General features: G+C 45.2%; 1 long non-coding RNA gene across 1 annotated transcript; it reads right to left on the bottom strand.

The window, feature by feature from the left end:
- Positions 1–2,299: 2,299 nt before the first annotated feature.
- Positions 2,300–11,296, bottom strand: LOC309514281. The gene is made up of 3 exons (XR_014211877.1): positions 11,078–11,296; positions 10,034–10,284; positions 2,300–2,712 (listed from the first exon to the last, which is right to left on the bottom strand). It is a non-coding gene; the product is annotated as an uncharacterized lncRNA (long non-coding RNA).
- Positions 11,297–14,481: the final 3,185 nt, after the last annotated feature.

The following is a 14,481-nucleotide window of genomic DNA, read 5'->3' as shown; positions in this document are numbered from 1 at the left end:
GCCCACAGAATGCACAGATAGCTGGACATGTGGCTGTTGCGCCAGTGGCAGCGAATGTGACTGCTGCATGCAGGCTTGCAACCCTTCCCACCCAGACTTTCAACACATGTGGGAGAGGGTGTCTGAACCTCCCAGCCTGTGAGCACAAATGTGTGTGCCAAACTGGGTTAAATAAAGGCTAGTTTTGCCTCTGAGGCAATGGATTGGAGCATCAGACTGGGTCAGTTCAGGTCTCTGAGTTCACTTGTTTTGATATTTTTCCTTACTGACACCTGCTTCCTGGAGGACCTTGGCCCTCCTGCTTCCTACAGTGTTGATCCTGCCATCAGATATCCATGCTGTTACCATGTTGAATGTATCAGCACCAAGAATAGCTTATACATAAACTCTGTAAGTCTTACCAGGTAAGGGCAGACCCTGCAGTCCAGCTTGTGATTTAGAAGACATGACACAAAAGGAAAAAGGAGTGAGGAGGGCAGAAAGCAAATTCAGGTATCAGTTTTAAGGCAACAGATTCTTCTAACAGAATGGAATGGAATGGAAACAGTTGGGGAGGGGGAAAGCAAAGCACCTGATCTCTCAGCAGAGCCAATGAGGTTGCCTTGCTTCCCTTCTCTCCTGCTGAAGCCTGGCGGAATGGCTGTGTTTTCTCTTGGGTATTTGACCAAATCCAAATCTAAACTTTGGGCACCTTGAACTTTCATTCCGTTTGAAAGTGCCAATTTGTGCACTGTTGGAAATTGGTCTATGCCTTTACTCAACATGTTCAAAGTTGTGGCATGCCAAGAACATAAATCAGGGACTGACTCTTCCAAACCCAGTTTGCAAAGCCCAGAGAAGAAAACCTAATAACTTGGTAAGGTTTGTAGGAATGTGCTGAATTGACTTTTCCCATCCTCCAAAATGATGAAACATTAGCATTTCCTACCTTCAACGTCTTAACAGGGAATGCTCTTCTATGGCATAAGGTTTCTTCTGCCCAATGTAGTATGAGCATGCAGACCCAGCTTCAAAATAATGTGTTAGGTTTTTCATGAGCTGGATCCCAAAGGAAATCTGGAGCATCCCGAGACCTGTGGCCGGTGCAAGCAACCACTTGGGGGCACTGTTGTTCAGTAGAACTAGAGATCCGGGAACATTTATCTCTCCTTTAAAAAGGCAGTTTTGCTGTGACAGGTAATTTGGCACATTTCTCCCTGAAATCTGCCAAATGATTTGGCAGATATTTCATATACATCTGAAAATAGGAGCACCTGCTGCTGGCCTACAGGGAGGAGGGAGGGATTCTATTAGTTGCTAATTACAGATCCTGTAACGAAATTCAAGTGGAGGAGACATCAGCCAGCCATTCTTTGAGGGCAGTGGAGTCTTTTAAGAGGAATGAAATATGCAGGTGCCTCTCTAACTCAGCTGCTCCCAGGGATGTGCCAGTTTGCTAACTTCTCAGGGCAATACACGCCTTTGAAGGAAAACAGGACTTTGTTGATCCAGTTGTGGCAAGCGCCGTCCCGTGTGATTGAATGCAGCAGGGCTGACAGCGAGATGTAAAGCATCCAGGATACGAGGAGGAGGTGCCTGAGCTATCCATTCCCACAGTTTGTTGGTTGACTGTATTTATAGTCCACAGTTCAAGGAAGGAAGGGGAGAGCAATCAGCAGTTTTAGTCAAGGCAATCTCCTCTCTCACACATAATGCTAGAACTCAGAGGCTATTCGGTGAAGCTGCATGTCGGCAGATTCAGCAGAGACAAAGGACGTGCTTCTTCACAGAGCACAAACGATGGAAATGGCCCCAACAAGACGATAGCCACCAACCCGGATGATTTTAAAAGGGGGGCATTTAGAAAAGTTATTAGAGGATAACAACCTTTGAAGGTGATTCAGAAATAACAACTAATCCAGAATGCGGCAGCTAGATGGTGACCGGGTGTGACCGCACACAAGATATAATTCCTGTCCTAAAGGATCTACACTGGCTCCCAGTACATTTCTGAGCACAATTCAAACCGTTGGTATTGACCTTTAAACCCCTAAACGGCCTCAGCCCTGTATACCTGAAGGAGCATCTCCACCCCCATCATTCAGCCCAGACACTGAGGTCCTGCTCTGAGGGCGGTTCCCTCACTGTGAGAAGTGAGATTACAAGGAACCAGGCAGAGGGCCTTCTCGGTGGTGGCACCTGCCCAGTGGAATGCCTTTGCATCAGATGTCAAGGAGATAAAGAACTACACAACTTTTAGAATACATCTGAAGGCAGCCCTGTATAGGGAGGGTTTCAATGCTCAATGTTTTATTGTGTTCTTATATCTGTTGGAAGTCACCCAGGGTGGCTGGGGAAACCCAGTCAGATGGGTGGGGTACAAATATTAAAATTGTTGTTGTTCTAAGGCTGTCAATGGCTACTAACCTTCATGGCTGTGTTCTCCCTACACTGTTGGAGACAGTATGCCTCTGAATGCCAGTTGCTGGGAATAACGAGTGGGGAGATTGCTGTTATTCTCCTTGCAGGCTTCCTATAGGTTGGTCACTAAGCAAACAGGATGGTGTGATCCCTCCGATGTTCTTCTGCTCCCATGCTGGTGTTCTTGCTTGAATAGCAGTTTGTGGCTCTTGTTCCTTTGTCCAGTGGATGGAGTCCGGAGCGTCTCTCCCCACAGCCCTTGCTTGCTTTTGTAGTCTCATGGCAACTGGCAGGTGGAGCCAGGTGTCCTTGCTGGCAGGGAGGGACAGAAGCAAACTCCTTGCAGCTGCTCCTTCTCTGACTGATGGACGAAGCCAGGTTGGCCTCTCCTTTGACTGACTGAATTTATAAGACGGCCATTCAGTGATAGTCTCAGGGTGGGTTAAATTGTATACAGTGGTGCCTCGGGTTACAGATGCTTCAGGTTAGAGACGCTTCAGGTTACAGACTCCGCTAACCCAGAAATAGTACCTATTCCTAACCTGAAACAGTTCCTAACCTGAAACAGTTTCAGGTTAGGAACAGACCTCCAGAACGAATTAAGTTATTAACCCGAGGTACCATTGTATATTAAATTAAATCATCTTCCTGGGAGACAAAGGCAGCCTCACAGTGGCCCTTAGCACCTTGGCTGATGGCAGAGACCGGCATGTTGACCTCCAGCACTGCAGACCCAGGACAACACATGATTCAGTTTCAAAGCCTTGGTTCTTGCACATCATATGTCTGCTAGAATGGCAACCAGCTTTGGGCAACAACAAAGGTCTCATTACAATTAATTCATCACCACCTAAACCTCAAGGCAATTTACACTGAAGATAATTAAAGGCGGTTAAAGGCACAAACATGACCAATACATTTGAAGTAAGACTAAAACTCTTAACATGTGAACACCCATAGAAAAGCTTTGTTTATCCAGCTGGGAGAGCTTTTCAGAACAAAAATGTCTTCAACTGTTTCTGGAAAGTGCAGATAGTGAGTGCCTGTTGAGTCTCAACAGGAATGATATTCCACAGAGGAGAGGCAGCCCTACTTCTGAAATCTTTGGAGCTCACACAAGAATTCTAGAACCATGTAATTGGAAGGGACCCTGGAGGTCATTGTGGTTCAACTCCCTACAATGCAGGAATATGCAGTTGTCCCATATGGTGATCGAACCTGCAACCTTGGAGTTATCAGCACCATGCTGTCTCCCACAGACCGCAGCGTCTAAGGCATAAGTCAGTCTCTGAAGTAACCTGGTCCTGAGCTGTATAGTATAAGGGGATGTATTCCGGACTGGATTGTTAACACCTCGGCGGGTTTTCATAAAGTTTCCTGAGCATGTTCCTGGGAATGTAAGAAGCTGCCTTATACAATGCCAGGCCATTCATCCCATCCAGCCCAATATGGTCCATTGAGGCCAGAAGTGGCTGGTGAAGATGTCCCAAGGAGGACCCCAAAATTATTTGAACTTGAGACATTTGGGAAGGGGTGGACTTGAAACCTTCTGCATACAGAGCATATGTTCAGCCCAGTGGTGGCTTATGTCCATTGGGAATGGTTGGGCAGAGGGCAGGGAAACCAATGGTAATGACAGATGCAGCCAACTAATTCTAATTTTGTCCTCATCCTCCTTCCTGCTGAGTTCTGCAAGGACAACACCAAGGAAGAAGCTGATAGGCAGAACCACCACCACCCCTGGCTGGCTGCAAGTAAGAAGCCAGGGGCTCATTGAGGGTGGGGCAGTGCTCCATTCAGCCTACCCTCCATGGCTTCAGCCATTGAGCTCAATGGGTGCTTCTCTAAAGATACTGCTGCTATTCCTCTGGACAGGGCTGGTCTAGGATGCTTTTGGGTTATGTAAAATGGCTCCATACACTTCAGCTTTTGTATAGCTCACACTTGATTGTGGATAAAGTCATGAAAAGGCCTTTGGTGGTCAGGGACTGTACCAAGCTGCTGAAATTTGTACAGTCTCTTCGGGGGGGGGGGGATTGAAAGAAACATTGGGCCGGATCCAGCCTGTTAATTGAACTTAGTTCCAGTAGAAATCAATAGGGCTTAAGTTAAGTCATTAATAATTTGTCCCATTGATTTCAGTGGGACCTAAGTTCAACTACCTGAGTCTGGACACAACTTGTTATTTATTTATTTATTTATGCTTGCAACTTTAATGTGCGCGGGGAAGAGAAAAAACAACACCGTCCTGTGTTTGGAAATGTTCCTTAAGAGTGTTGAAGGATGCCGAAGCAGCTTGCCAGGATTTTGCATCTTGGAGGGATGGAATTCATACAGTTTGAGCATTAGTACAGTCTGCCTGCGTACTTGCTTCCCATATGCTCAGTCTGTATATTTGCAAATGCCTACGTGAAATTAGACAATGCATCTTCCGGTTCCAATAAGACACACTCCTTGCAATGAAACAGGCCTCACACAATCTTGCCTCTGGAAAGTTCTGCTGCATGGGGAAGTGGTGAGTAGGAAACGCTATTAAATGCTGAATATTATAGGTCAACAATTTGCCACCAGCATTATCACAGCGAGCTGTCATTTCGAGAAGACCAAAGGGAACTGCGAAGTGCATTTTCCAAGAATTCCTTCTCATAATAAATAACAACTAAATGATTTCTTTCTGCATATGACATGGGTGTGCAGTGACATACTCTGTACCTTTTTGCTGCCCCTGCAAGTCACAGACATTTCTTGAAATATTAAGGAAAAGAACGGCGATATATTATTTGGTGTTTATGTCTAAGTACCACGGTGAGGGAATGCCTGTCTCTTTCACTTAGGATGGATCAGAATGAAGGAGAAATATACCAAAAATGATCATTGGGTGATGGTAAAATTAAGGCAACAGTCCTCACTATCAACTAAATACCTGGTGTATGACTCTTTTAAGAGAAACAGCTATGATCCAGAAGGCCAACTCCTCAGAGGCGTGGCTTTAGTGGAGATGTTTCCTTTTTGCTTTTTGCTGCCTTTACTTGTTTACAGTGGTACCCCGTAAGACGAACGCCTCGTGAGACGAAAAACTCGCAAAACGAAAGGTTTTTTCGTTTTTGAGTTGCCTCGCAAGACGAATTTCCCTATGGGCTTGCTTCGCAAAACGAAGCTTGCCCCGGGGACAGCGGGTCTTCTCTTTTGAAGCAAGGGGCTGCGGGGAGATAGCAATCTCCCTGCAGCCCCTTGCTGCAAAAGACGTCCGGGGGAAGCGGGGAAGCGAAGCGCTTCGCTTCCCCGCTTCCCCCGACGTCTTTTGCAGCAAGGGGCTGCGGGGAGATGGCTTCTCCCGGTGCTCCGAAGCCGGGCGGGGGGGCAGGGGACACCTCCCGCCGCAGCGGGGACACCTTTTGAAGGCAGGCGGGGGGAGCAAAGACTTTGCCCCCCCGCCCGCCTTCAGAAGAGGTCCAGGACCTCTTCTGAAGGCTGGCGGGGGGCCAAAGTCTTTGTCCCCCCTGCCTGCCTTCCCAGGGGCTTTTAAATCGCCCCGGACAGCGGAGAAGTCCTCCGCTGTCCGGGGCGATTTCAAAATGCCGCCCGCCAGCATTTTAAGATCGCCCGGACAGTGGAGAAGTCCTCCGCTGTCCCGGGGTTTTTTTAAATGCTGGGGGTGGAAAGAAAAGCCCTTGTCCCCCCCCCAGCCTTCAGAAGAGGTCCGGGGACAGACTGAAGGCGGTTTCCCTAGGAACGCATTAATTGATTTTCAATGCATTCCTATGGGAAACCGTGCATCGCAAGACGAAAAAACCGCAAGACGAAGAGACTTGCGGAACGAATTAATTTCGTCTTGCGAGGCACCACTGTATTGTTGTTGCTCTTTAATCATGGGTATATGTTGTGTTTTTTAACATTTATTGTAAGCCTCCGAGGAAACACTTATTGATGGGTAGATATATAAATTGAATATATAATAGTAATAACTGTAGGTGATCTCTGTTGTCATAAAGGTAAAGGGACCCTTGACTGTTAGGTCCAGTCACGGATGACTCTGGGGTTGCGGCGCTCATCTCGCTTTATTGGCTGAGGGAGCCACTTCTGGTAAACCAGAGCAGTGCACAGAAACGTTGTTTACCTTCCCGCTGGAATGGTACCTATTTATCTACTTGCACTTTGTGCTTTCGAACTGCTAGGTTGGCAGGAGCAGGGACTGGGCAACGGAAGCTTACCCTGTTGCGGTGATTCGAAACTGCCAACCTTCTGATCGGCAAGCCCTAGGCTCTGTGGTTTAACCCACAGCGCCACACTCAGAGTATAAATAAATAGACTTAAGTCCTCAATTTCCATAGGTCTGTTCTCAGTATGACTTACAGCACAGTCCTAATAATGGGTGGCATTTCATCCTAGTCCTACATAGAGTAGACCCATTCAGGTTAATGATCATGACTAATAGGCTCATTCATTTCAGTGTCTTTCCTGCTCCTGCCAACCTAGAAGTTCGAAAATACGTCAAAGTGCAAGTAGATAAATAGGTACCACTCTGGTGGGAAGGTAAACAGCGTTTCCGTGCGCTGCTCTGTTTCTCCAGAAGTGGCTTAGTCATGCTAGCCACATGACCCAGAAGCTGTACGCCGGCTCCTTGGCCAATAAAGCGAGATGAGCGTTGCAACCCCAGAATCGGCCACGACTGGACCTAATGGTCAGGGGTCCCTTTACCTTTACCTTTTACTTTGAGCAGAACATAGTTGAATACACTCCATGTTTGTTACTATGGCTTTTTGTGTGTGCAGAAACCACAAAATATTGTAAACCACCCCACGATCCATGAATGAAGGGTGGTATAGAAATTTAATAAATAAATAAATGAAAATGAACAAGCAAACATATGTCTATTAAGATGTAAGCGTTATTCAATTCAGCAGGGCTTACTCCTAGGGTAGTGTGGTTAAGTTTCCAGCCTTAGCTGGATATCACCGAGTAATACCTTCTTGGGAGCAATTCCACTGTTTGAACTTTTGTAGGGGAAATACATTTGCATTTCACATTTGCTAATCCTTCTGGACTTTGGGTTGTCTACTTTGGACTGTATGAAATGTGTGTGTGTGTGTGTGTGTGTGTGTGTGTGTGTGTGTAAAATATATAAATTCCCCCAAACCCCTTTATGGAACTTCCCTTTTGTTTCTATCTTTCGGATGAAACTTAATTTCCACTGCAATTGTTTCTCTCTCTCTCTCTGTTTTATTGTATTTAAACAGTAACATAGAGGAACCACATTTCTACTGCAAATGTATCCAGTGACTGAGATTCTGAGAGTTTCTGGTAAAGCGGGAAGCTGGCATTTTATATTAATGGCCCAGTATCCAGCCATCTATCAGTAAGTAGTTGTTTATTGTCTGTTGGGGAAGGAATAATTTAATGAAAATCATATCTGTGTGATTAGAGTACCCAGCCTGAAAGGCAGATTATGATCTTGAGACAGTCACAAGCATGTGGTCATCTGTTTCATTTGTTTATTTCTTCAGCTTTCCCTCAGAGGCATCCAATCATTTTCTATACATTTATAAACCCTCACAGAACATTTATAACCTTCCCCTCCTCTTCCCAATGCATAGAATAGTTCCAGACAAAAGGCTGTCAGAGTTTCATAACTATTTTAGCTTTCATTCTTATGATAAAGAGTGAGAAGTGGCATCAAATTAATCCGTTCTCGAGAACACCTTAAAATTATAATGAGGACAAAGTGGAACAAAATGTATTCATTCTCACGGCTCCTCTCCTGATTTCACCAGAATAGCAAATGGCAAAATATATTAATTCTTATAATAAAAATGTAATGAGGACAGGAGATGGTGCAAAATGAATTAATTGCAGCGGCGGACTCAGCAAATGAATGTGGGGTTTTTCCACTCATTGCACATGGGCCCCAGTATAATTCCTGGATGGCCAATGGGCGCCATGTCATCCTAAATGGGATGCAGTATTGACGTTTGCATGCCAGGGACCAGTTTACTTTGAAGACCACCTTTCTGGCACAGCTGCAAGTGCCACAACACACTTGTTCCACATTTGTAAGGAATCAATCTTATACTGAGGCAGCACACAGACTTGGGCACTGCCTGCCTATTGACATCAGGCAAGAGCCTTCACTGTACTCTTTTCGGCGCCTGCTAAAACCATTTTGTCAAAAAAAAACCCCAAGCCTACCAAGAATACAGGATGTTGGCATGTGTTTTAATCAGTTTTTCATCATTGAGTTTGATCAATTTTTAAAAAAGTTTTAAATACAGTGGTACCTTGGTTTACATATGCTTCAGGTTACATACGCTTCAGGTTACAGACTCCGCTAACCCAGAAATAGTACCTCGGGTTAAGAACTTTGCTTCAGGATGAGAACGGAAATCGTGCCCCGGCGGCGCGGCAGCAGCAGGAGGCCCCATTAGCTAAAGTGGTACCTCAGGTTAAGAACAGTTTCAGGTTAAGGTTCTGGAACGAATTAAGTACTTAACCCAAGGTACCACTGTAGCTATTTTTCCAGACCACTTTATTGTATTATTCTTTTTATGACTCACTTTGTGGTATTTCCCTTCTAAGGTTCCAGAGCAGGTTACAGCATTAAAGCACAATAGTAGAAGCAGTTTAAAACAGCTTGCAATCACAAAAAATGGGTGTGGGTGGGTGGGTATACACACACACACACACACACACACACACACTCCTCATGTCAAAAGCCAAGGCAAAGAGGTATGCATTCAGCATTACACTACAAGCTCTATAATGAAGGTGCTGGGTGCACCTCTGGAGAGATAGAGTTCCACAGCTTAGGGGCCACCACAGAGAAGGATCGTCTTTTGAGCGTGAGCCAGCTGATTCGCGTGAGAGCCAGCAAGAACAAAAAATGAACGTCTTTTGGTTAGGCGCTCTGGCGTGAGCCAGCAAATTCCCACCAGGGAGACAGACAAAAATAACCAGGACATTCTAGGATCCAGTCAGAAGCCAGGTTGGCTTCCAAGACGTTCTGCTCAAATTAGGACAGTTGAGGGATACACTTTTGACCTCCTGAACCTTTAGAATTAGCAAAACGTATTCTGTTTTCTTTTAAATGTGGCCATGCTCGCATGTAATATCTAAAGGGGAGTGGGAAACTTCATTTTGCTAATTTTAGATGTCCAGAAGATAAGAAATGCTTGTCCTTTTAAATAAACAATGCAATTTGTGTTTGCTTGTTGTTGTTTTTTAAAGGAAGTTATAATTATAGCTGACATTTCAGAGCTCAGTGATGAAGGTGTAGATTTCGCAGAAAAGCTATTTGACTTGTGACATTAAGTTGGTGGAAGGCTGGAAGGGGGGAGAGGCGTTGCTTGAAAGCCAGTTTTGTGGGTGAATTTGGGGATAAACCAAACACCATCTTTTATGCTTGGCAATTAAAAAAGGGCCAACATCCTTTGGCAGTCAGATTTCTCAAAATGACAACCCAGGTTTCCAACCTCTCTATACAGTTCTCACTCTGCTAATGTCACTTTAGCGCTTTTCACTATGATTACCACATCCACCGGAGGGGGGGGGGCATTATGTGCCTCAGAAATGCCAATTGTAATTACTCACATATTGAAATACATTTTATAGCTCATTCGTGGTGACAAGAGCTTCTTACCCTGTGAACTTTCAGGCGGTTAGCGAGAACAAATGGAGGCAGCCCATACTTCCTTTTTAGTCTTCCAGAGGTGTTCACATGAATGAGCCACTAGGCAGCATTGTTCCAAAGTGGCCATTATCAGCAACAGTGCCAGGTTATGGAGACAGTGGACATAATCCACCTGAGTTGTTCCACAGACACGTCTTTGTTAGCATTTCATTCCTCCGTTGCTGGATGTGTGATTGTTACATCACATGTCTGTGTACTTTCTGTGTACTTTCTAGAAGAGAAGAAGAGAAAAGGAGTTTGGATTTGATATCCCGCTTTATCACTACCCGAAGGAGTCTCAAAACAGCTAACAATCTCCTTTCCCTTCTTCCCCCACAACAAACACTCTGTGAGGTGAGTGGGGCTGAGAGACTTCAAGAAGTGTGACTAGCCCAAGGTCACCCAGCAGCTGCATGTGGAGGAGCAGGGAATTGAACCCAGTTCACCAGATTACGAGTCTACCGCTCTTAACCACTACACCACACTACACCACAGCTTTCTAGGCTTGGAAAGTGTGAGAACGGAAGCTAGTCTTCTCTCTTCTGCTCTATTGTACTGTTGCACTTTCTCTCTCTATCTCTCTTGGAGAAGAAGGAGGAGCGACGCCATGATTGCTTTGTGCTGTATATAGTAAGGGTACCCCTGCCCGTACGGGCCAGTCTTGACAGACTCTAGGGTTGTGCGCTCATCTCACTCTAGATGCCAGGAGCCAGCGCTGTCTGCAGACACTTCCAGGTCACGTGGCCAGCGTGACGAAGCTGCTCTGGCAAGCCAGAGCCGCACATGGAAATGCCATTTACCTTCCCGCTAGTAAGCGGTCCCTATTTATCTACTTGCACCCGGGGATGCTTTCAAACTGCTAGGTTGGCAGGCGCTGAGACCGAGCAACGGGAGCGCACCCCGCCACGGGGATTCAAACCGCCAACCATGCGATCGGCAAGTCCTAGGCGCTGAGGTTTTACCCACAGCGCCACCCGCTGTATATATTGCTTAATAAATACTTAGAATGCACACACCAGCGCCCCACTTATTTTCTGCTAAACTCTGCTGAGTGAGCATGCACATAGTCTTCCGATATGTGTCGCCGGAAGCATGCCGGGACTAAAGATTTATGGACATCCCAAGCTGCGCTTCATAAGGAAGACGCCCAGAGAGGTTTGACTCATTCTGGGGGCTGCGTGTGCCCCCAGGCGTGTTTCCAATGGGAAATGCAACTCATGCCAAAGCAGATTCAGGATTAGATAGTTCACTGGGGGGAGGGGCAAATGCAAATACAGCACCTTTGGAAGCAATAGGATCTTTCCATTCTCATCTGAATGTTTCAATGGATTGTGTCCATGAACATAAATAAACTGTCAAGCATGTGCTGTTTTCTCTACAGTGGACATGACTCTCTTCTCTCTTTTTGTGGCTTTGGCAGTGGCAGCAGAACTGAATTTGGTGGCAGGCTGTTGCCATTTCCCCCACCCCATTCCCACGGGGGAAGTTGCATCGTTCTGGGGCATATTTGGCCATTGGGAGGGCAGTGGTGGTCACCACAAAGAATGACAGCTGACAGAAGCTCCTGCCGAATTCAACACTGCCATTGTTGGAGTAAGACCAAAAAGCAGAGTTTGGGAATGTGGTTCTCCAGATGTTGCTGGACTGCAACTCTCATCCTCTCTGGCCATTGGTCTTGTTTCTGGAGCTGATGGGAGTTGTCATTCAGCAACATCTGGAGGGTTGTCCAGAATTCACACTATTTAAGGCTGGGTCTGGGGAAATGAGAAGCACAGCAAATGTTTGTACCCATTCATCAGCTCTGCATTCATTTCAGAATGAATGAACTAATGAAAAATAAAAAACAAACCAGCTCTGTTCTGTTCCGTTTTAAATTTGTTTCAGACTGAACGCATGTCTCCATCTTCTTCTGTTTTGTAGTATTTTTAGGTAGGTACAGGAAGATGAAGATAGCACACTGACCGTGAGAAGTAGCCAGGACATGAGAGAGCGAAAGAGGTGCTGAACTCCATTAAATTCTCTGAAACATGTCACAGAAACTCAAGATGGCAGAATCAGATCTCTCTCTCTCTCTTGTCTCTCTGATCATGGCATTGTTTGGCTTTACCTGCTTCTGCCTGTGCTTGTTTGGCAATACTCCAGTTGCAATCAGCTTGTAATCACCCAAGGTACTCTAAGTACAGTGGCAGCATAGTTAGGAGGGAATTAATTTTCCCTCCTTGACAGTTGTTAGTGTAATTCATTCCCTTGTTTTTAATTGCTGCATCAAATTGCTTTGTGGAATATTTCATGTCACATCCCAAGAGAAATCCAAAGAATGTACCTTGCCTAGAGTAATTTGTAGATTCTCCCTATGCACAAACACATACGCACATGGCCATGTGTCCAGATAAAAGGTTAACCTGATTAACTAAATAGATTCTGATGCACCCTTCAAAGGTAAGGCTTGAGGGACAGATGCAAGGGGTGACATGAGCAAGTGTAACTCCATCAAGTTTAAGAGAGTCAAACCATCTGACATTACATCCCTATTTGGCCTTTTGTACAAACAGATTGATATCAATTTACGCTGATATAATTGTAAGCCTGTTCACCACAATCTGGTGGAATCCCTACTGAATAAGGTAAATAATAAATGGCACCCCCAGCTTCAGGTCCAACAGTGCTGACTTTATACAAATTAATTAAGTCATTAAAATTAAAAGGAAAAAAAATGCAACTGCTTAATTAAACCTTTGGCATTTAAGCAGTTACCAGAAAACAACCCCCAGAATTCTTTTAATTGCTTTCCTTACATTCTTCTGAGCATTATCTTCTCGATCTCTTGTGCATTTCCCAGATTTGTTCCCTGACATCTCCCGCCTACAAATATTGTGATGCTTATCACACAGCCCAGTTGTGGGCATGCTTCCTCAGAATCCCACTGAGGCCAAAAGGAGTTACTCCCCAGGATTGCACCCTCAAAAACAGACCTTAACTTCACCCTTTGAAATGTGACTGCTGCACTGTGTGGGAAAGATATTTCTGGGCAATTGCTTTTCCCATGCAACAAATGCGCTTTGGTCATATTGGACCAAAGTGTTTGTGACATCATCTGGGGTTAAGCAATGTAACTGTGACTTCCCAACACTTCATACATGGAAACATTCAGGGATTACAAAGAGAGAGAGTTAAAAGTATACTGGAGGTAAGAATTTCAGCACCTTTCAACTAGTTTCTTGCTGCAGCGCAGGCAGGGTAGCGCAGCACACAACCTTGGGCAGACAATATTTATTAATCTCTTCATACTGAACACTTTATCCCACTTTTCCATCATGCGTAGTCAACTACAATATAGGAGTTAAAAGCAAATCATGATAAAACCGTAATAAAAAGAAGCTACTTACAAAGCAGAACAACGCCAGAAATGGCATTTTAAAAATGCTGCAGTAGCAGAATTAGCAAAAAGTCACACTTCAATTCCAGCACAAGCCCAGAAAAATAATTTGACCTTCCATTTGAGCTTAAATGATGAACATGTAGGTGCCAAGCAGACATTTGTGAGGAGTAGGATGGCCGGGGGGTGGGGAGGGGGGCTTTTGCAGCTTGAATAGTTGCACAGAAGATGGGATGCCAACAGGTGTCACTGAACTTCCTCTTCTATACAAATACTAAAGGTGCATAAGTCCTGTCCATTATTTCATCTGACTACCCTAGTGGAGAAGTAGGGTGTCCCAAAGATGTGATGCTATCACAGAAAAGGCTCTGCCCCCTGGTTGCCACCTTCCTAGCCTATGAAAGCTGAGACATCTAGACAGGGCCTTGGATGATGATGCAAACAGTTTGATGGGGCAGAGGCACTCATCTGACATCCTGGCAGGTGAGTTGCTGCTGCAGGTAGAGGTGTCAATGAGTTCAGTGTGGTACAAACACATTAGCAGAGCTAATTCACTGCTCTTGCCAGTGTTGTTTGCACCATGCTGACCTTACTGTTGCCTCACTCCTTTCTCTCTTAGTAAGCAGCAACAAATCACCTGCTGGGAGGTCAGGTAAGCAACTGTGCCCCAGCATGCTATTCTCTACTGGATGGGAATGGGCAGGTTAGTACAGGAGACATCATATTTATCATAATTATATCACTGTCTGCTTGGAAATATAATTGTTTCTGGGCTCAGTTGTTCTGGCTCTGCACCAAAACTGCTCTTGCAATTTTGGGTGGGACTTCCAAGATAACTTTAAAGTTGGAGATAAATAGTGGGTTGGGTGTGAGACGCAAAATGCCCTTGCTGCTCTGGAAGATTTACAGCATTATTTTCCTAATTGAGCATTTTATAATACACAACAAGTTATTTTCATTCAAAGCAGTGCATTAAGCATAACCCCATGTGTCCCCATCAACATGCCAAATGGCATCTCTACTTTTTGGAGGGAAGAGCAAG

The sequence above is a fragment of the Podarcis vaucheri genome (genome assembly GCF_965113315.1).
Source record: "Podarcis vaucheri genome assembly, chromosome: 11".
Taxonomy (NCBI): domain Eukaryota; kingdom Metazoa; phylum Chordata; class Lepidosauria; order Squamata; family Lacertidae; genus Podarcis; species Podarcis vaucheri.
Note: the sequence above shows the minus strand (reverse complement) of the source record. Positions and strands in the feature narration are given on the sequence as shown.